Source organism: Gymnoscopelus microlampas (assembly GCF_963454915.1).
Source record: "Gymnoscopelus microlampas genome assembly, chromosome: 10".
Classification (NCBI taxonomy): Eukaryota; Metazoa; Chordata; class Actinopteri; order Myctophiformes; family Myctophidae; genus Gymnoscopelus; species Gymnoscopelus microlampas.
In genome coordinates this window covers 50069145-50092559 of record NC_139947.1, presented here as the reverse complement: position 1 = coordinate 50092559, position 23415 = coordinate 50069145, and the positions used below count along the sequence as shown (strand labels likewise).

The following is a 23415-nucleotide window of genomic DNA, read 5'->3' as shown; positions in this document are numbered from 1 at the left end:
TTGTCTTTGTTTTGATGTATTTTCTTCGGACATTACGGTTGCTATGGCCGTTGTTGCAGGAAGTGGTGAGGCGGAAGAGGCGCCTCCATTGGTTGTAACGGGAATCACGTGTCAGAAACCGCACCACCGCTTTGAATGTATTACTGCGCTGCTAAGAAAATAGTACCGACTTTTAAACTCTAATTATATAAATACTGCGCCGAGTCAGATGTCGTTACTTTTTTTTCTTACTTACTACCAATAAATCTTTTTTAAGAAGCAGAGATTATTCAGATCCACTTGATGGGAACGAAACTGAACGATAATGGGGTAGACAATACGGCCTATTTCCCTCTATTCATATTGAGAGAAGTTGTTTGGCGAGATGGTGAATGGAATCGCTACTTTTGGTTCCTTTATCACAGAAGAAATTGATGCAACATATTTGGAAGGCTCTGTCAAAGTTCAACATCGCTTTCTTTGATTTGCCGTCTCTATATCCAGGCACCCTGCTGGCTGCCTTCTTCTCCTTCTATGCCCGGTTTAAGTTCCCCAGCAGAGTCATATCCCTCAGGGAGGGCCGTGCGCTCCCGATCAGCTCTTTCCTCAGACATGCCAAGGCCAAGGAGAAGAAGAGAGGAGAGGAGGCCATGCAGAAGGAGCAACCCTCCAACCCCAAATTGGGGCCCCTCAACCTTCTAGACCCTTTTGAACTTTCCCACAATGTGGCTGGAAACCTGACCGATGGTGCTCGGCACAACTTCCAGAGGGAGTGCCAGAAGGCGGACAAGTACTGCCAAAGCCTTCACTATCTGCAGTCTACCGGGGGGAAGTCATGGGGGCTGGCGAACCTCCTCACCTCGGATGAAGAGGAGCCACAGGACGGAAACCAGAAGAGACCTAGTAACAAGGAGCTGATCGTCACGGAACCCTTCATGATTCACACATCTGCCCTTTCCTGTGTTTACTGGTTGCCCGCCAAATATGTTGAGACCACAGCGGGCGCAAGTTATACTGTTGCTCCCCGGGTTAAAGCTGTCCCTAAGCCCAAGAGGGCAGGAAACAAGCTCGCCAAACAAGCTTCTGTTGAGCAAGCTGAGGTGGTGCAAGAGAACCCACCTCTGCCAGTGGCTGATGTGGAACAGCAAGTGAGTGACACTGTTGCTGGTGACCAAGATCTCCCGACCAAAGCGCCATCTGCCACTATCACACTTCGGAAGAAAAGAGGCAGGAAGGTCGGGCCAGATTTGCCTGCGGCTGGTGAGGCTCTGGAGGAGGCTGTCGTCACCCCACCTGTGAAGCCCAGAAGATCGGGTAGGAAGAGCAAGCAGGAAGTCCCGAGTCTGGTGCCTCCCGAATCCTCTGAGGTACAGGACAAACCTCTCATCGCCACAAAGAAACGCAAGCGAAGCACGGCAAAGGCTCGAGTGGTCATCAAAGACGAGGAGATCCCATCAGAGGTGGCAGAGCAAAGAGCGCATGTCCGAGAGGAGAAGTCGTCTGATGCTCCGGGTGCCAGTACTTCCACTGCCATGGAGATGCCAGTCCTCCCGAAAAGGAGAGGGAGGAAGGCTAAACGGCATTTGCCTGAGGCTGTTGCAACTCAAGAGGCCGTTGAGGCTGTTGAGACTCAAGAGGCTGTTGAGACTCAAGAGGCTGTTGAGGTTCAAGAGGCACACGAGAAGGCTGTCGTCGCCCCAGCTGTAAAGCGTGGAAAGAGGAAGATTGAACGGGAAATCAAGAGTCTAGTGCCTCCTGAATCCGAGGTCCAGGACAAGCCTCTCCTCACCACAGAGAAGCCCAAACGAGGGAGCAGAGCCACAGTGGGAACGGTTGTCAAAGAAGCGGAGACCATCGACGTCAACCCAGCGGTGAAGCCCAGAAGAGGAGGGAGGAAGTCCAAGCAGGACGTCCAGACTTCAGTGCCTCCCGAAGCGTCTGAGGTTCTGAAAAAAACACTCCCCAAGCGAGCAGGCAGGGCAAGAGCCCTTCCAGTCGATGCTCAACCTGCTTCTTCGTCCACTGCCACCGAGAAGATGGAGTTGCCGGGTGTGAGAACGAGGGGAAGGGGGAGGAAGGCTGAGATTCAAGAGGAACAGCAGGAGGCCGTGGTCATCCCAGCCCAGAAGCTCAGAAGAGGAGAGAGGAAGAAGTAAGCCTGTCGCATTATTACAAAATCGCCCTATGGCAATTATTTGAGATCACATTTTTGCATAATCGTCAGAATCGTTTCAATTCAGCTGCTGAGATGTTTTCATACATTTTCAGAAATGGTGGAAATGGCCGATCTACAAGCTCACAACGTGTTGACGCGTTGTGGGCTACGTTGTGAGCTTGTAGATCGGCTATTTCTTTTTTTTACTTTTAATATAAAAGTAAAGTATAATATTAAATGTGGCCAACTTCTGCTTACATTTTTACATATAGCCATAGTAATCTAATTATTTTGATTTATTATACAACAATTAATGGTCATCTATGATTTCATCTAGGAGTCTGGTGCCTCCTGAATCAACTGAGGCTCCGGTCAAACGGCTCACCGTCGCCACAGAGATGCCCCAAAAACGAGGCAGCAGAGCAAAAACGAGAACGGTCACCAAACAAGTGGAGGAACCTGAACCAGTCCAAGAGCATGTCCAAGATGCTCCCTCTGCCTCCACTTCCACGGCCGTTAAGAAGATGGAGTTGCCAGTTGTTGGAGGTAGAACGAGGAAGGGGAAACGGCATGTGCCGGAGGCTGTGGAGGAGACTGTAGAGGTGAACAAGGAGTCTGTCATCGCCCCGGCCAAGAAGCCCAGAAGAGTGAGGAAGGGCAAGCAGGAAATGGAAAGTCCAGTGCCTCCTGAACCTTCTTGTGCTTCAACGCCCCTTCTGAAAACGAGGGGAAGAGGGAGCAAGGCTAAACGGCCTTTGGCTGAGGAGATTCAGCCAGATGAGGAGGTTGTCATTGGACCACCAGCGGTGAAGCCCAGAAGAGGAAGGAGGAAGATGAATGCCTCCTGAATCTTCTGTGGGGAGGGGACTTTTCCCTTTTAATATATGTTATTAAATAGAGATGTATTGTATTAAAGATGTAACGAATGTATTAATTAATTAGAGATGTATTTTATTAAAGATGTAACGAATATATTAATTAAATAGAGATGTATTTTATTAAAGATGTAACTAATAAAGTAATTCAACTGTTTACAATTGTAAAATGACGGATTTTCTTTCCCATGTTAAAACTCATTGAGTGCCAGGATTGCCAGAATTATTTCAGAATTGATTCTGAAAAGTGCCAGAGTTTTTTTCACAGAAAACAAAAAGTGCTTAGGAAGCGAGATACAGCCTTTTTCAGTTCTAAGTTAAACAAGGAGTGGATGGAGCTGCACATTTTTTTTTTTTTTTTTTAACTATTTTTTCAAAAACACGTCAAACACGTTAATGGCACCCAGCGACATAGCGGTAAAACACGTTAATGGCACTCAGTGAGACTGGCTAACATTGTACAGCAGGGGTTCTCAAACAACCCCATTTTTTTGGTAGATATTTTTTGGCAAACCCACACTTTATTCATATTGCAATTTCAAAGTGTAAATAAAGAATATCTTTATTAAATAAAGAATTTATCTTTGGCAAAAAGAGTTACAAATGGTTACATTATAAAAATGGTTGATTGGAAAGTCCTCGTTCATTCCTTTAGGAGACATGGTGTTTAGGGTGTAAATCCAAAAAGATTCCCGCTGTAGCAGCAATCTATTGAGATCTCCTCCTCGTCTAGGGCATTTTACATGTTCAATCCCCTGATATCAGATCGAGGCCACACTGTGCTTGGTGGACATGAAGTGCATTGCAACTGGGCTCTTTTGATCTTGGTTGCGAATGCTGCTTATATGTTCAGAAATGCGTGTCTTTAGCGCCCTGTTGGTCTTACCAACATATCCTAGACCACATGGGTAAGCATTATATAACATGTTTGGTTGTGCATGTTGATAACGAAATGTTTATTTCCCCTTGAGTGTGGCTCTTTAGTCAAATTATTATCCCTGTGTGTGTCTGCTTTGGAGTTGGGTTCTGCTTGCTATGACATCACAGCAGACATGGTTGGCATGCTTTGGTGCAGGGCAGGAATGTCGTCATGCCGTGATGAAACATTGTGTTATTCTTTTAGCCTTAATGTCTTACTGCACCACATGTTTACATTTCTGACTAACAAAGTATTCAATCAATCAACCAATGAAGGCCATGGCTGCTGTGGCCCCTCCCTCACTGTGTCCTTCTGTCCCTCAACAAAATGGCCCACACTGCGCCAGCTGATTTCAGTTTTCTCCTCTGTCCTGTTAAAACCGTTTTTAGTGTCTTTTGTTGATATTCTCAGTTCTTAAAGGAATAGTTCACCCCCAAAATGCCTTTTTTTCCCTATCGATTAGTCACCCCATGGAGACTTGAAATCATGGATATATATTTTTTTTTTCCTAAGCCAATAATTTGATGACCAGAAGGGGTTTGCTGATCATAAAACTATTGGCTTAGGAATGCGACAAAAACAAAAAAATAGCCATGAATCCAAGTCTCCATGGGGTGACTAATCGAGATAATTTGTTGCCGTCTTCAAATGAGTGCAGTGACTCTGATTGGTGCAGGGCTGAGTGTGTATGAACTTTTGACTCGGGAGGTTCTATACAAATATTGTTAATTCGTACATACCAATACATTATTTAGTGAAATAAAGAGCTTTTTTTAATTTATGTATTTCACTGATAGTTATACTATTTAAATAAAAATAAATACATAAAAAATTAAAATGATTATTTCCATGGACTTATTTGATATCCTTCCTGCCCTGAAATTTCATTTTGCCATAAAAAGCGCTGGAATTGCAGGCCTGCTTTGGTGTGTTTGGTATGAGATGGAGTGAAGAGAACGAAGGTGGCGAGGCATTCTGCATCAAGATGTCGAGGCAAAACAAAGTCACAGACATGTTGTATTTCTGAGATAGAAGTTTTATTACATGAGCAGTATAGTTCTCCAGACCATCGTTATGTTGCACAGTACAGTAAAGTTTTCAAATAATTGTAGTGGAGTAAAAGTATAACATTTGCCTCTGAGATGTAGGGGAGTAGAAGTAAAAGTACTGAAACAACAAAGCAACATCTGGATGTGTATTTATGCATTGGACATATTTTAAACGATAAACCATGTAACTGAGTTAACGTTTGTCAGTATTCAAAATGCCTTTATGAAGTATAAGGCATAAGTGAATACACAGTTTGTCTCAGTGGTTTAGTAAACTTTGTGTCTGCTATTACTCTCGTATGATGGGATACGAGCACAATACAGTAACAGGCTCTGTTAATAATAACCATGATACTTCATCTTATTATTCTATATACTGTACTGTATGTTATTCTTTAGGGTTGTAGATGGTGCTCTTCTGGGTCTCTGTGGTCTGGTTGAAAACAGGGGTCTCCTGGGTCTGGTTGAAAACAAGGGTCTTGGGGGTCTAGTTGAAAACAAGGGTCTCGGGGGTCTGGTTGAAAACAGGGGTCTCGGGGGTCTGGTTGAAAACAGGGGTCTCGGGGGTCTGGTTGAAAACAGGGGTCTCGGGGGTCTGGTTGAAAACGGGGGTCTCGGGGGTCTGGTTGAAAACAGGGGCTTCGGGGGTCTGGTTGAAAACAGGGGTCTCCGGGGTCTGGTTGAATACAGTGGTGTTCGGGCCCAGGGTCTGGTTGAAAACAGGGGTCTCGGGGGTCTGGTTGAAAACAGGGGTCTCGGGGGTCTGGTTGAAAACAGGGGTCTCGGGGGTCTGGTTGAAAACGGGGGTCTCGGGGGTCTGGTTGAAAACAGGGGTTTCGGGGGTCTGGTTGAAAACAGGGGTCTCGGGGGTCTGGTTGAAAACAGGGGTCTTCGGGCCGTTCAGGGTCTCGGGGGTCTGGTTGAGAACACGGTCTGCAGGAAAGAACGCAGTTTAACTCATGGGTGTTCAAAATGTTACTTGAGTAAAAGTACAAAAGTATTGGCATCAAAATATACTGAAAGAAGCAAAAGTAAAAGTAACAAACATGTTTGAAAATAGCAGATCTACAAGCTCACACCGCATCGCATGGCGAGTAGATCGTCTATTTTCAAATAGCCTATAGGTATAAAATAGGGGTGAACTGGTTAATGTATGTTTTATAATGTAATGTATATGTGCAAAGTAACTAGTAACTAAAGTTTTCAAATAATTGTAGTGGGGTAAAAGTACAATTTTGCCTCTGAGATGTGGAGGAGTAAAAGTATAGAGCATTTGAAATACCTAAGAATTGTGCAGTACTTGAGTAAATGTACTTTAAGATTTTAACCACTTTAACCATTATCTTATACTTTGCCTATTCAAAAATAGCAGATATGCTATGAGCTTGTAGATCTGCAAATATTTCAATATATATCTTTTAAAGCAAACATTTTTAACTCAAATCTTTGCTTCTGGGGATTGTACAATGTCTTCAAAATATTTTGTTCCAGAGACTCCCCCAAGAAGCTTGTAGATCGGCTATTTTCAAATGGCCGAAATGTGTATAGGGCTGAAGTGGTTTTGTATGTTTACTTATGTTTACTATGTTTGTTTTGTGTAGTATGTTTTGTAATAATAATCTAAATCTACAAAGTAACTAGGAACTAAAGTTTTCAAATAATTGTAGTGGAGTAAAAGTATAATATTTGCCTCTGAGATGTAGTGGAGTAAAGGTAAACTTGAGTAAATTGACTCAGTTACTTTCCACCACTGTACTCGACTGATACAAAAACCTAAACAGCCAAACAGTGACACAACAAACACAGTCGAAGCCCCTAAAATACGTACCGCATGATGGATACCAAAGCCATTTCTGTTCCTCACAGCAGGACACAGAGCCTAGAGAGGAAAGAGTCCAAACTGTTACTTTTAAGGACATGGATCCAATGTGATTATGATCTAGTCACAAGCTCTTCTTAAAGGGATAGTTCACACAATTTTTTTTCAGTTATATTAGTTTTTGTCGCATTCCTAAACCAATAATTTGATGACCAGCGGACCGGTAGGCAGGGGTTCCGGTAGGAGACACAAAGGAGACTCTTTGTGTCTCCTGCCGGAACCGCTTCCAGTCATCAAATTATTGGCTTAGGAATGAGACAAAAAGATATCCATGCATTCAAGTCTCCATGGGGTGACTAATCGATTGGGGAAAAAAAGTCATTTTGGAGGTGAACTATCCCTTTAACACTTTTCATAGGTTCAACATTTATAAAACCCACACACACACTTAACCACTTTCACATTCACTTCAGAAATAGCAGATCTACAAGCGTCACGTCGACTGTAGATAGGCTATTTTTGATGTGACTTTTGTGTGACACTGTAGTTAGGTATGACAAAGTAAGGCATTCATTTATAAGAAAAGTTGTTAAATACGTACTTCTTGATTGTGGATGCGTGCATGGAGGTTCATAATACAGGCCTGGAGGAAAGAGAGCAGTTAAAAACACACCAACTACACATACATCTGTAGACACGAGCTGTATGATGCAACCCCACAGCCTAATACAACAGTGTTCTTTTCTTGTTTTCTCTACAAGAGGACATTGTAGCATTTTAGACCTTTGATTGAACCACTCATCAACCTGCTGTCCCTAGTGGCCATGTCATTATAGACATTTTATTACATTTATCAAAAGTAAAAAAAAAAAATTCACACATTTTCAAAAAATGGCGACATATTGTGAGCTGGTATCAGCATTTGTTTTTCTTTTGCTATTTTTTGACATACTTTGAAATATAAAATAGGCCAGGGCTTACAGTGGTTAATCTACAAACATTGGATCCCACATTGAAAACTGTTTACTAAAGCCTAATTTATACTAATAGATGCGTGCTGGTGCAGCAACAGATCTGCAAGCTCACAACACGTCACACTGCTTATGAGTGTCTTATAAGCTTGGAACACTATTGAGTGTGTACATTTGAAGGTGTAAAATGCTTACCGTTGTTGCTGCTAATGCTGATGATAGACTGATGTCCAATCCTGTGAGTGACAGAGGTGACACAATGTAAGATTTCACAACCAGCAGCATTAAAAATGATATAATAATTATATTGAGTCTTTATACGAAGCACTTTACAATGTGCATTACATTCACCCATTCACACACCGACAGGCCAAGGAAACCATGCAAGGCACCAGCCTGCTCATAGGGATCAGTTTAGGGGTTCCGTGTCTTGCTCAAGGACACCTTAGCTCTACCTCCTGAGCTACTGCCGCCCAAATGGTTCAAATGTGACCAACATGTCATCTACTGTTGGTTAAAATAGAGCCTTGTTGTCACTAGTCTTATAGCCAGGCGATCGGATCTCTCCGCCCCCAGAAACCCCAGGCGGAGATCTCTGGAAGTCTGGCTACATGTGAGACTATGTTGTCTCTCTCTCTCTCTCTCTCTCTCTCTCTCTCTCTCTCTCTCTCTCTCTCTCTCTCTCTCTCTCTCTCTCTCTCTCTCTCTCTCTCTCTCTCTCTCTCTCTCTCTCTCTCTCTCTCTCTCTCTCTCTCTCACACACACACACACACAGTACATGTTTCAGCAGGGGCTGGTGTAATGAGTAGCACTGCCTAAAGCTCATGAGCCTAACATCCGTCGGTATTTGGTCTTCCTTCGCAGGACACCTGTGTTTTGAGTACATGTTTTCAACCTCTTCGTTTACTGCATTGGCTGTCACAAAATGGCGGCCCCCAGCCATTGAGTTCAGTGGACAGGTGGCGCCATCTTGTGAGGTTTGCCGTTATTACTTGTGACGTCACGTCCCCCACCACCCCCATGTGATACCATTTTTATATCAGGGACCCCTAATCTACACTGTACAATCCTCTATTTAACTCTGAAAGTGTACAAAATGGAGCCAAACGGACTCGTAAGTGCACTCCCAAAGTTAGAGTACAGATTCTTAAGGGTCCATTTGGTTCCTAACTATCAATAATTAAGCTGAGGGCCCCGACAAATGGGAACCCCCCATCAAGGTCCCCTGAGGGTCCCCGGACCCCAGGTTGAGAACCAGTGGTCCATTGAACATTGTTAACCGTTTAAATCCCAGGCAGGCGTTCACCTCTGCTCCTCTCCCTCCAGGAGTGTGCTGTAGGTGGAGATCTCTATGTCCAGGGCCAGCTTCATGTTCATCAGCTCCTGGTAGCTTCTGACCTGTTCGGCCATTTTGAGCTTGTATTCTCGCAGAACCCGCTTCAGCTCCTCGATGCGATCTTGGGCGTTCTCCACCGTGTTCTTGCCGCTCGCCTCTGCCGCCGAGATCCGGTCGTCCAGCTTGATACTCTGAGGACATTGGAGATTAGCGGTTAATCGACGGAATCAATTTAATCGATTATAAAAAAACATATTAATTATCGACCATTTAATTAAAATAGTTTATTAATAATCAATCCCTGGTTGGATTAAAGGATTGTTGAGAATAGAGCTCAGAATGTTTCCACATATTCCATGCATTAGCATCAGACTCAGCAGCCTAATAACAATGACACACGTCACCTTTCACAGCGTTTGACACATGCTGACAATGGTTTACAGTTAGGTGTGGAGTCTGTTTCTTTTCTGTCTCTATTTGCTGCTGATATAGTCTCTACACTGACCGCCATTATGCATACCGTATAGATGTCTGTAATATCTTCTTTTCTATCATTATTTTTGTTATCATGTTACTATGCTGGTGCAATGTCTGAGGAGCTGAACGCCATCTTTACCTGTCCTGAACATAACAATAAAGAACCTTGGACCCGTGACGACGTGTGACATAAAGCAAACGCAGACTAAAGGGCCATTCACACCATGACACCAAGCACTATAACTACAACTATAACTATAAAGATATAGTTTTTAAAATAGTTCTAACTCAGGTGGCAACGTCCACAATCCTAATATAACAGAGACAATGGTTAACAATATAGATTATAGTTATAGTTGTTCAGATACTAATGCCAGTATCGGAAAAGCTGCCGATACTCCCTAAAATGCTGATATCAGTATCGGGAAGGAACAACTGGTAGCGGTACATCTGTAGTTCTAGTTCCAGTGGTTGGTGTGAAAGGCCCTTAACCCTATGCATACTGTATGATTTGATCACTAGTCTGTTGTTTGTTAATGTAACATCATCAACACAAGCATCATTCAGTGGTGTGTACAGCACTCACCTGTTCCTTCACATAGAGGATTTCCTTCTCCTTACGGCTGATCTGGCATTGGATCTCTACCATCTCCCCCTTGGTTTCACTCAGTTCAGTGTTAGTCTGGTGGGTCGTGGAGGTCATCTGGTCAAACTGGTGCAGACAGGGGATCGAGTAGAAGACGTTTAGTTGGTTACTGGTCTACACACACCTGGTTTTGTGTGCCCCCCCCCCACAGGCTAAAGTCTGACTTATATTTTGTCGTAAGACGATATTCTGCGTAGAAAAATTGCCAAGCTTGTAGGATATTTTAGGTGCGGGACAGAGTATAAATAAGACATAATAGTGGACTGACAGCCTTTCTAGTGTGACTGTTTGCCTCACTGTGCTTCTGCCTCCATTGTTCTGCCTCCGTTGATAAGAAACCTTTGTCATTGCATGTTTAAATACATAAACAGCATGCCTGAATGTGATTATTCTCCCTAAAGGATTAGTGAGAGAGGTGTTGTTTTATTTATTCATAAGTGGATTGGCTCAGAAACTCTGAAAGCCTGAATTATTATCTGCCTCGGCCAAGGGAAGGAGGATTCCCTCTTATGCTAGTGGTTGACATGTTTGGCTTTAGTGTCCCTAAAGGTGATTTGGGTTCGAATCCCGCGGGCGTTATATTTTTGTTGTATCTTCTCTAAAGTATGGACAAAGTATTATACTCAAGTCAATATTCAAAAGTACACATTACAAAGTACCTGTATTGCTGTATTAAAATTGAGTCAAAAGTACAATATTTCTATTTGAAATGTAGTGGAGTGAATGTCATGCCAAAATGTACTTTAGTAAAGTACTCCAGTAAAAGTATTTAGTTACTGTCCACCACTGATCTTCTCCTCACCTTGACCTTGTACCAGCTCTCGGCCTCCGTGCGGCTACGTGCAGCGATCTCCTCATACTGGGCTTTTACTTCAGACACGATCTGGTCCATGTTCAGACCACGGGAGTTGTCCATCTGGACGACCACGGACAGGCTCTTCAGCCTCTCCTTCAGCTCACACAGTTCCTGTGGCAAAACCAACAACGTTATTATGAGTACAAAACTACCATGATGGCAAACGCTTTAGCAAAGCAACAGTCAGGCTTTTATAGCTCAAATACATTATTTTGAACCCTTTAAAACCTTATATCATACATGGGAAACTGCCGGCCCGGGGGCTACATGCGGCCCCACCTTCACTTAATGTGGCCCGCAGGTTAATATCAGAATACTGATATATTATGGATTTCAGCTGTTACAATTCCAAACATGCAAAAATGACCAGCTTTAATTACTTCAGTCTAAATTAGTAGCTTAATGAGTAGTATTAAAATTCTATTGTCCTTTATATGTTCAATGTATTTGTATTTAAGTTCAAAAAGTTAACATAAGTATAACTAAATGCATTTGAAACTAAAGGAAAATGTTACTTTTCAGGATTACAATTCAAAAATAGTAAAAACAAAAAAATCAAGATTACAATTCAAACATTAAAAAAAAATCACACCCTGTGTGAAGAGAGTGGTGCCTTTGATGAGCCCCCTATTGACCCCCGTATTGATGTTGTCATCAATGTTTGTTTATTCTTTATTGGACATACATACATACGGACGGACACACGGACAAAGTCAGATATAGGAGTGGTTGGCACCACTCAAAAAATAGCCGATCTACTAGCTAGTAGATCGGTTATTTTCAGCAGATTTTCGCTGCATGTTTGCTTATCATGTTGACATGTCCAGAATAGGGACGCGATAGGGTTGGTGTTGGTGTGGATAAGTATACTTGATTAGAATCAATGACAGGGTGAATTGTGTGAAGATGCTTTACCATGTCATAGAGTGTCTTGAGGATTGTGATCTCCTCCACCAGACTAGTGACCTTCTCCTCCGTTGTCACCTGGGCCAGATAGCCAGCATCCACAACCTAGATGAAGACACCGTTTCATCAGATAAATATGTGTTGGACATCATGTCCCACTTTTTCTCTGTGATGGAGGCGGCCGGTCAACACAGTGGTTCTCAGTCTTTTTCACGTCAAGGACCCAAATCCTTGAAATCAATTAAAAATTATTCAAAATTTCAAGATTTGTCAATTTGTTTTTCAAAAATAGTAGATATACAGTACGAGCTCACAGCACGGCACAAAGTGACCTGCTGTGAGCTTGTAGATCGGCTATTAAAAATATATATATATGTATATATATATATCTGCAAAGTATAGTAACTAAAGTTTTCTAATAATTGTAGTGGAGTAAAAGTATTTGCCTCTGAGATGTAGTGGAGTAGAAGTAAAAGTATAGACACACCTGTAAAGTAAAAATACCTCAGGTACTGTGAGCTGAGTACAATCCTCAGTTTTAATTTGAACTCAGAGGATGTAAAAATGTATGCAAATCAATAGATATTTGTTTTACACTATGCAGATATTTGATTTGCTTGTTGAGGTTCAGAAAGTGGTTTTGCTGTTATAACTAATAATACAGTTTGACTGTATAACAATGATTTGTACCTTTTTAAGATCCAGAAACACTTTCTCTGCTGCTTTCCTCTTGATAATCTCAGCCTCATACCTGAAACCAGACACAGGGGAACAAAAACACACCTGTTAGTGTCATATTTACTTACATTTATGTGACTAAGAGTAACGTTACAAACATGCAATTCTTAACCCATTACGACCAGGAACACATATGTCATTTTAGATTTGAGCCATTATCTTATACTTTTAGCTATTAAAAAATAGCAGATCTACAAGCTCATTGCGCGGCGCTTGTAGATCTGCTTTGTTTTTGTTTTTTATCATGAAAAATGTGTGCACATTTTTGAATACATATTTTTAAAGCAAAATATTTTGAAAATACCAGATCTACAAGCTCACAATGTGTCTCACCGTGACCCACTGTGAGCTTGTAGATCGGCTATTTTCAAATGGCTGAAATGATATATACAGTAGGGCTGAAGTGGTTTCTGTATGATTTGTAGTAATAATCAAAATCTACAAAGTAACTAGTAACTAAAGCATTCAAAGTAACATTTTTGCCTCTGAGATGTAATGGAGTAGAAGTAAAAGTACGGAAAATTGGAAATACTCCAGTAAAGCAAAAATCACACCCAGTGTGAAGTGGGCGGTGTGTGGTCATCACAACATGACTCACTTTAAAAAAAGGATAAATGACTTTTTTTAAAGTCCATACTGCTATTCATAGGGCTGCACATGTGTCATGTGTTTCGCTAGCCAATCACAGTCCTGAATTTGCAAAGTCAGCCAATCACATTACAGTTAGTGGTGATGACACTAGCTGTAATGTGATTGGCTGACTTTGCAAAAGTATCGATTTGCATTAACAATGGAAGGGTTAGGGGGTATACAAATCTTTTGGTCGGTGTCCAAAACTCACTTATAGGGGGCGGCTACACCGCCCCAAAAATACCTCAAAATTGTACTTAAGTACAGTACTTGAGTAAATGTACTCAGTTAATTTACACCACTGATGATAAGGTTGAACATGGGTGAAGTGCTCTCTTTGACGTCTCACTTTTTCCTGTAGTCGGTCACACTCTTGACGATGCAGAGGTTCTCCTGGTCCAGCCTGCTCCTGTGTTCGCTGACCATGTCCATCTTCCTCTGCAGGGCGGAGAGGTAGTCCTTCTTGGTGGGCTCCATGTGGGACGAGGCAGTGGTCTTCTCCTGCAGCAGCTTCCATTTGGTCTCCAGCTCCTTGTTGGTCCGCTCCTCACGTGCCACCTGGAAAAAAAAGTACCGAAATGTTTGAAAATAGCCGATCTACAAGCTCACAACGCGTCGCGTTGTGAGCTTGTAGATCGGCTATTTTCAAAAAGCCTATGTACAAAATAGAGCTAAAGAGGTTAATGTATGTTTTGTAATTTAATAATCTTTATCTGCAAAGTAGAGTAACTAAAGTCTGCAGATAATTGTAGTGGAGTAAAAGTATTTGCCTCTGAGATGTAGTGGAGTAGATGTAAAATAATTGACGATTGGAAACACACCAGTAAAGTAAAAAATACCTCAAAATTGTACTTAAGTAAATGTACTTAGTTACTTTACACCACTGCAAACAAACTAACCAACAAACCATTAACAGGTGTTTGATACTAAACTGTACTAAATGCACATGTTTGATTTTTGTCGTGGGTCCATTTGGTTCCATTTGCACACTCTCAGAGTTACGTAAGTACATTTTATTTGTAGAGCGCCTTTCACAGTCACAGTTTAAAGATTAAAGACAATCGCCATTTAGCCGATCAACCAAAGAGATAGAGGACATCTAAATATTGGACATCACAGTGCAGGACGCGTCCCAACACCGGACATGACATGAAGCGATGTCACGTCGCACCGTAAGTCAGACATTCAACTTTCTCAACAACAGGTGATGACATCGGTGGAACAGGCCTCTTACCGTTTCAATTAAGGAAGCAAAGCGGGTGTTGAGGCCCAGGATCTGGTCCTTCTCGCGGACAGCTTGGTCGGTGGAGACGACGTCCAAGTCGAGCGGCGTCAGTAGGGTCTTGTCGACCGATACAGGAGTGATGTGACACCCAATGTAGGGTCCACAGCTGGCCCTGGTCCTGTTATAGGACCCCAGAGACATACTACTGAAGCTACTGAAACCCGCTTCCCTGTACAGGCCGCTGCGCTGGTTCTCCTTGGAGCACATGGTTGGTTGGTTGGTTGGTTGGTGGTCGTGGTGTGTGGTGCTGGAGAAGGAGTCCCTGTTGGTGTGCAGAGAGGATAGAGTGTAGGTGAGAGCTGTCCTCTTTTATACACACAACACAGGGTGTGGCATGGTGGTGAAGTTATCTGGCCCACCAAGGTGGAGGAACCAGTCGGTATATGTCACATACCACCCTCCCTGGGTCCCTGTCTGGCCCCCAGCTACCCATCGCTATTAGCCTGGTTCCAGACGAATCTGCCTTTGCAAAATTGTATGCACTTTAGCCCTCGGCAGATTAGGTCTGGCCCCCCTCCATAGAAATTTCAATTATCTCCCTCCGCAGTTGCGCGGAACCAACCAGGGCCCAGTATCCAAATGGGGGCGGGCTTATCACCTTATTTGGAGCAATGACGTACAAGGAAGCACTGCTCTGATTGGTTTGTTCAAGGAAGCACTGCTCTGATTGGTTTAGGTCTAACCAATAGAGTCCGTTTGGATCTTTTTGTAACCGCCCCTTGGAAGAAAATCTACCGTTGATAGGGACCAGACTAATATCCACGCAGTGTGTCGTGTGATATTGTCTGGCTACGCGAGGCTACATCGCTATACAAACAGGTTATTAACATTGTTAATTGTTAATAGATCCCAGGAGCCAGGAATCCTGCCTCCTTGAATAGAACCGAGGTATTTAATCACAGGTGTTTCCCAAAACCACTTAAGCCCTATTTCAAAAACAGTGAAAGTAGCCAATCTACATATCGGCTATTTTCAATATGTCTTAAAACAAATAATAAAACTTATTTTGTTTTTTATCGTAGGAAACATTAAAAAAAAGAACATTCTACATCTTTCTGTGTCTCTGGTTACAGTAAAATCCTCAACTTTAATCTAACTCTGATTGTACAGAAACACTCTGAGTAATAAACGGATGAATTAAGTTAATGTGACGCAACACAAAATGTATGGTCACATTTATGTTAAGTCTAGATGGGAACTGTGGTCCACAGCACGCATAGGGTGGACCTTTTTCTTCGCCACCTTGATTTGTATTATTCCTTGAAGTCTGTATTTTAAGATTCTGCCAGGTAACAGGCTGAAATAATGTCCCATGGGGTTCATATTAACCCTTTATTACGCATATCCTGAACCCAAACCAGAAAATGAAAAAATAGAAAAGAACACAACTTTTGAAGGAAACAATCTTCAAATTATTTTTTCCCCATACAATTTTGACCCAAGGAATTCAATAATGTGGTTATTATTCCAATTCAAGCAGATCTTGACTATTACAGGACAAAAAACATCCTGTAATAGAGGCCAAAAATGTTCAGATCTCATAATAATTCTATTTTTACTAAATACTTAAGGTGGATTTTCTCAATCCTTTAAGTGTGTGTTTTAAAATTGTAACAGGTACCAGACTGAAATAATGTCTTCAGACTTCAGTAAAATTGGTAATATTAAGATTATAAAGAATCTCTTGGCTCTATTTCAAGAAAAAAAGCTGTTTGGCAAAAGCCAAAACGTTTCAGATTACATCTATATTTGTCTTTTTACTAATACTTGATATTGTGTTAAAGATTCTGCCTGAAATAAGTGTGTGTGTGTGTGTGTGTGTGTGTGTGTGTGTGTGTGTGTGTGTGTGTGTGTGTGTGTGTGTGTGTGTGTGTGTGTGTGTGTGTGTGTGTGCGTGCGTGCGTGCGTGCGTGCGTGCGTGCGTGCGTGCGTGCGTGCGTGCGTGCGTGCGTGCGTGCGTGCGTGCGCGCGTGTTAGAGCACTGCATTCCCAGTAGGCTTTGAAGGTTTACTTTGTGGCTCCCAGAATTTCCAAGACAGAACTTTCAACTATCAGGCTCTTCTCCTGTGGACCTTGGAAGGTTTAGTCCAGGAGGCAGACACCTTAAGAGCAGGCTTAAAACTTTCCTTCCATTTGGGGAACAACAGCACCATCGTCATCCAGACCATAGTCTCTTACATTGTTAAAGCCAGTGCAGTGCAGTTTGCAGTGCAGTTCGTCTGTTTGTCTGTTTCAATGCCTGTGGACAAGCTGGACCAGTCCATTTCATATTATCCATTCACCAGTAAGAACAGCAAGTGGACAAACAAGTTTCTAATCTATTTGTTTGAAATATGTATGGGCCAAGGCCTTTGTTTTGTACAAACTAAGAAACCCAGAGGGCAGCTGTCCAAGCATGATGTAATTCACAGAAAGTGTCACCAAGGCGTGGACTGGTGTTGATTTTTACTGCAAATTTTGATTCAGTTTTAGTCATAGTCTTTTGAATCAAATTCCATTTAGTTTCAGTCATAAATTAGTCATCTGAAATGTTTTACTGTTAGTCTAGTTTTAGTTGACTAAATATACAGTTGATTTAATAGACTAAAATGTATTGTGGCGGTGCCTTGATGTAATGGCTGATTTTAGACTTGGTTGCACTCTGAAAATAGCCGATCTACAAGCCCACAACGCGTTGTGATCCAGGCTAGCCTATAAGAAAACGTTCCGCCTGTAATCTTCATCAGATTTCTATTACCTGGCTCAATATTTAAGAATACACAAAGCCAGTGAAGCTGTGTGTAAAGTAACTGAAGTACATTTACTCAAGTACTGTACAATTTTGAGGTATTACTTTTACTTACTGGAGTATTTTCAATACTTTTACTTCTACTCGACTACATCTCAGAGGCAAATATTGTACTTTTTACTCCACTACAATTATTTGAAAACCTTAGTTACTTTTTAGATTTTGATTATTACAAAACATACATTAGCCACTTCAGCCCTGTATACATTTCGGCCATTTGAACATTTTTCAAAAGATATTGGTAGCAATAATGACCCGTTATAAAGCATTTATAAACGTTTATAAGCAGTTCGTAGACTATTAACAAATCATTAACAACCTGTTTGTTGACATCCGTAAATGAATACTAAAACCTTTATAACTATGGTTACAAATCATGTATAAGGTATTAGTAAGTACTAAACTATTCATGAATAAGCCATTTATATACAGCTGTAAATGATTATTACATCATTTGTATCTGATGTTATATAATGTATACAAGCTATTTGTAGATAAAGTGCTACCGAATGTTCTTTTTTTTATGTTTCCTACGATTTAAAAAAAAGTTTTATTATAGTTAATTATTATTTGTTTTAATACATATTGAAAATAGCTGATATGTAGATTGGCTGTTTTTGAAATAGGGCTTAAGTGGTTTTGGGAAACACCTGTGGTCAAATACCTGGGTTCTATTCAAGGAGTCAGGATTCCTGGCCGGCGGCAGGAACGATGTTAATCTATTATCAATTAACATTAACAATGTTAATAACCTGTTTGTATAGCGATGGGTAGCTGGGGGCCAGACAGGGACCCAGGGAGGGTGGTATGTGACATATACCGACTGGTTCCTCCACCTTGGTGGGACACATAACTTCACCACCATGCCACACCCTGTGTTGTGTGTATAAAAGAGGACAGCTCTCACCTACACTCTATCCTCTCTGCACACCAACAGGGACTCCTTCTCCACCACCACACACCACGACCACCAACCAACCAACCAACCAACCAACCATGTGCTCCAAGGAGAACCAGCGCAGCGGCCTGTACAGGGCAGCGGGTTTCAGTAGCTTCAGTAGTATGTCTCTGGGGTCCTATAACAGGACCAGGGCCAGCTGTGGACCCTACATTGGGTGTCACATCACTCCTGTATCGGTCGACAAGACCCTACTGACGCCGCTCGACTTGGACGTCGTCTCCACCGACCAAGCTGTCCGCGAGAAGGACCAGATCCTGGGCCTCAACACCCGCTTTGCTTCCTTAATTGAAACGGTAAGAGGCCTGTTCCACCGATGTCATCACCTGTTGCTGAGAAAGTTGAATGTCTGACTTACGGTGCGACGTGACATCGCTTCATGTCATGTCCGGTGTTGGGACGCGTCCTGCACTGTGATGTCCAATATTTAGATATCCTTTATCTCTTTGGTTGATCGGCTAAATGGCGATTGTCTTTAATCTTTAAACTGTGACTGTGAAAGGCGCTCTACAAATTAAATGTACTTACGTAACTCTGCGAGTGTGCAAATGGAACCAAATGGACCCATAACAAAAATCAAACATGTGCATTTAGTACAGTTTAGTATCAAACACCTGTTAATGGTTTGTTGGTTAGTTTGTTTGCAGTGGTGTAAAGTAACATTGTAAAGTACATTTACTTAAGTACAATTTTGAGGTATTTTTACTTTACTGGTGTGTTTCCAATCGTCAATTATTTTACATCTACTCCACTATATCTCAGAGGCAAATACTTTTACTCCACTACAATTATCTGCAGACTTTAGTTACTCTACTTAGCAGATAAAGATTATTAAATTATAAAACATACATTAACCACTTTAGCTCTATTTTATACATAGGCTTTTTGAAAATAGCCGATCTACAAGCTCACAACGCGCCGCGATGCGCCGCGTTGTGAGCTTGTAGATCTGCTATTTTCAAACATTTTAGTACTTTTACTCTTGGTACTTTAAGTACATTTTGATACCAATACTTTTGTACTTTTACCCAAGTAAATTTTGAATTCCAGACTTGAACTTGTAACAGAGTACTTCTACATTGCAGTATTGATACTTTGACTCAAGTAAAAACATTTGAGTACTTTTTCCACCTCTGTTTGTGTTTTTTCCAGGTGGCACGTGAGGAGCGGACCAACAAGGAGCTGGAGACCAAATGGAAGCTGCTGCAGGAGAAGACCACTGCCTCGTCCCACATGGAGCCCACCAAGAAGGACTACCTCTCCGCCCTGCAGAGGAAGATGGACATGGTCAGCGAACACAGGAGCAGGCTGGACCAGGAGAACCTCTGCATCGTCAAGAGTGTGACCGACTACAGGAAAAAGTGAGACGTCAAAGAGAGCACTTCACCCATGTTCAACCTTATCGTCAGTGGTGTAAAGTGACTGAGTACATTTACTCAAGTACTGTACTTAAGTACAATTTTGAGGTCTTTTTTGCTCTACTGGAGTATTTACTACGTACTTTTACTTCTACTCCATTACATCTCAGAGGCAAAAATGTTACTTTAAATACTTTAGTTACTTTGTAGATTTTTATTATTACTACAAATCATACAGAAACCACTTCAGCCCTATATATATCATTTCAGCCATTTGAAAGTAGCCGATCTACAAGCTCACAGTGGGTCACGGTGAGACACATTGTGAGCTTGTAGATCTGGTATTTTCAAAAGATTTTGAAAACTTGTGTTCGCTTTAAAAAATATGTATTCAAAAATGTGCACACATTTTTCATGATTTAAAAAAAAAAAGCAGATCTACAAGCTCATAGCGCTGCGCTATGAGCTTGTAGATCTGCTATTTTTTAATAGCCAAAAGTATAAGATAATGGTTCAAATCTAAAATGACGTGTGCGTTCCTAGTCGTAATGGGTTAAGAATTGCATGTTTGTAACTTTATTCTTAGTCACATAAATGTAAGTAAATATGACACTAACAGGTGTGTTTTTGTTCCCCTGTGTCTGGTTTCAGGTATGAGGCTGAGATTATCAAGAGGAAAGCAGCAGAGAAAGAGTTTCTGGATCTTAAAAAGGTACAAATCATTGTTATACAGTCAAACTGTAAAGTGCATTATTAGTTATAACAGCAAAACCACTTTCTGAACCTCAACAAGCAAAACAAGAGGAAAGACTCAAATATCTGCATAGTGTAAAACAAATATCTATTGGTTTGCATACATTTTTACATCCTCTGAGTTCAAATTAAAACTGAGGATTTTACTCAGCTCACAGTACTTTAGGTATTTTTACTTTACTGGTGTGTCAATACCTTTACTTCTACTCCACTACATCTCAGAGGCAAATACTTTTACTCGACTACAATTATTTGAAAACTTTAGTTACTATACGTTGCAGGTATAAATGATTACATCATAAAACATACAATCACCACTTCAGCCCTATTTTATACATAGGCTTTTTGAAAATAGCCGATCTACAAGCTCACAGCGCTTCGCATCGCGACGCGTAGTGAGCTTGTAGATCTGCTATTTTAAAACATTTTTGTACTTTTACTTTTGGTACATTAAGTACATTTTGATACCAATACTTTTGAACTTTTACTAAAGTACATTTTTTATTCTACTGTACTCTGAATTCTACTCTTGTACTGTACATCTGCTCTTTTTGAAGAAAGAAAAAGACTAATCTTGAAATTTTGAATCATTTTGAATTTTCAAACATTTTGGGGGTCCTTGACGTGAAAAAGATTGATTACCACTGTGTTGACCGGCCGCCTCCATCACAGAGAAAAAGTGGGACATGATGTCCAACACATATTTATCTGATGAAACGGTGTCTTCATCTAGGTTGTGGATGCTGGCTATCTGGCCCAGGTGACACTGGAGGAGAAGGTCACTAGTCTGGTGGAGGAGATCACAATCCTAAAGACACTCTATGACATGGTAAAGCATCTTCACACAATTCACCCTGTCATTGATTCTAATCAAGTATACTTATCCACACCAACACCAACCCTATCGCGTCCCTATTCTGGGCATGTCCTGATAAGCAAACATGCAGCGAAAATTGGCTGAAAATAACCGATCTACTAGCTAGTAGATCGGCTATTTTCAGCCTTGAGCTTTGGCGTAGAGGGAAAAAGGGAGGGGGCCAAGTACAGTATACCCCCCTGGGGGACCTCAGGTCAATGAAGTATATAAGGCAAGGGTGATGCAACTTTGATGATGTAGAGGGCCACTATATTTCCACACTCACTCCAGAGGGCCTCATTGCATATACTGTCGGGCAAACACTTCTTATCTCCGTATATAACTTTTTTTTGTAAATGAATGCCGTACTTCGCCATTCTATGTCACACAAAAGTAGTATGTTTGAATGGTAATCCTGATTTTTTAGTTTTTGCTATTTTTGAATTGTAATCCTGAAAAGTAACATTTTCCTTTAGTTTCAAATGCATTTAGTTATACTTATGTTAACTTGTTCAACTTAAAAACAAATACATTGCACATAAAAAAGACAATAGAATTGTAATACTACTAATTTAAGCTCCTAATTTAGACTAAAGTAATTAAAGCGGGTCATGTTTGCATGTTTGGAATTATAACAGCTGAAATCAATAATACATCAGTATTCCAATATTACCCTGCATTAAGTGAAGGTGGGGGCCGCATATGGCCCCCGGGCCGCCAGTCGCCCATGTATGATATAAGGTTTTAAAGGGTTAAAAATAATGTATTTGAGCTATAAAAGCCTGACTGTTGCTATGCTAAAGCGTTTGCCATCATGGTAGTTTTGTACTCATAACGTTGTTGGTTTTGCCACAGGAACTGTGTGAGCTGAAGGAGAGGCTGAAGAGCCTGTCCGTGGTCGTCCAGATGGACAACTCCCGCAGTCTGAACATGGACCAGATCGTGTCTGAAGTCAAAGCCCAGTATGAGGAGATTGCTGCACGTAGCCGCACCGAGGCCGAGAGCTGGTACAAGGTCAAGGTGAGGAGAAGATCAGTGGTGGACAGTAACTAAATACTTTTACTGGAGTACTTTACCTAAGTACATTTGCATGACATTCACTCCACTACATTTCAAATAGAAATGTTGTACTTTTGACTCCACAGCATTTCTAGGAACTTACAAAAATATATTATGATAAGCCCAAATACAGTGAAAATAGCCAATATGAGGTTTTAGTTTTGTTAGTTTTGGGGGGATGTGATTAATTTTAATACAGCAATACAGGTACTTTCTTTGTAATGTGTACTTTTGAATATTGACTTGAGTATAATACTTTGTCCATACTTTGGAGAAGATACAACAAAAATGTATCGCCCGCGGGATTCGAACCCAAATCACCTTTAGGGACACTGAAGCCAAACATGTCAACCACTAGCATAAGAGGGAATCCTCCTTCCCTTGGCCGAGGCAGATAATAATTCAGGCTTTCAGAGTTCCTGAGCCAATCCACTTATGAATAAATAAAACAACACCTCTCTCACTAATCCTTTAGGGAGAATAATTACATTCAGGCATGCTGTTTATTATTTAAACATGCAATGACAAAGGTTTCTTAACAGTGGAGGCAGAAGCACAGTGAGGCAAACAGTCACACTAGAAAGGCTGTCAGTCCACTAATATGTCTTATTTATACTCTGTCCCGCACCTAAAATATCCGATCTACAAGCTCGGCAATCTTTCTACGCAGAATACCGTCTTACGACAAAATATAAGTCAGGCTTTAACCTGGGAGGGGGGGTGGGCACACAAACCCATCAGGTGTGTGTAGACCAGTAACCAACTAAACTTCTTCTACTCGATCCCCTGTCTGCACCAGTTTGACCAGATGACCTCCACGACCCACCAGACCAACACTGAACTGAGTGAAACCAAGGGGGAGATGGTAGAGATCCAATACCAGATCAGCCGTAAGGAGAAGGAAATCCTCTATGTGAAGGAACAGGTGAGTGCTGTACACACCACTGAATGATGCTTGTGTTGATGATGTTACATTAACAAACAACAGACTAGTGACAAATC

The 23415-nt window shown here is 41.5% G+C and overlaps 1 protein-coding gene across 1 annotated transcript in view; it reads right to left on the bottom strand.

The window, feature by feature from the left end:
- Nucleotides 1-14873, bottom strand: part of LOC311053451 (YTH domain-containing family protein 1-like) — a 229503-nt gene extending 214630 nt beyond the window's left edge. The window contains exon 1 of the mRNA XM_084068984.1: nucleotides 14847-14873. The gene's annotated coding sequence lies outside the window, so the exon portion shown is untranslated. The remainder of the gene's footprint in view (nucleotides 1-14846) is intronic.
- Between the last annotated feature and the right edge of the window lie 8542 nt (nucleotides 14874-23415).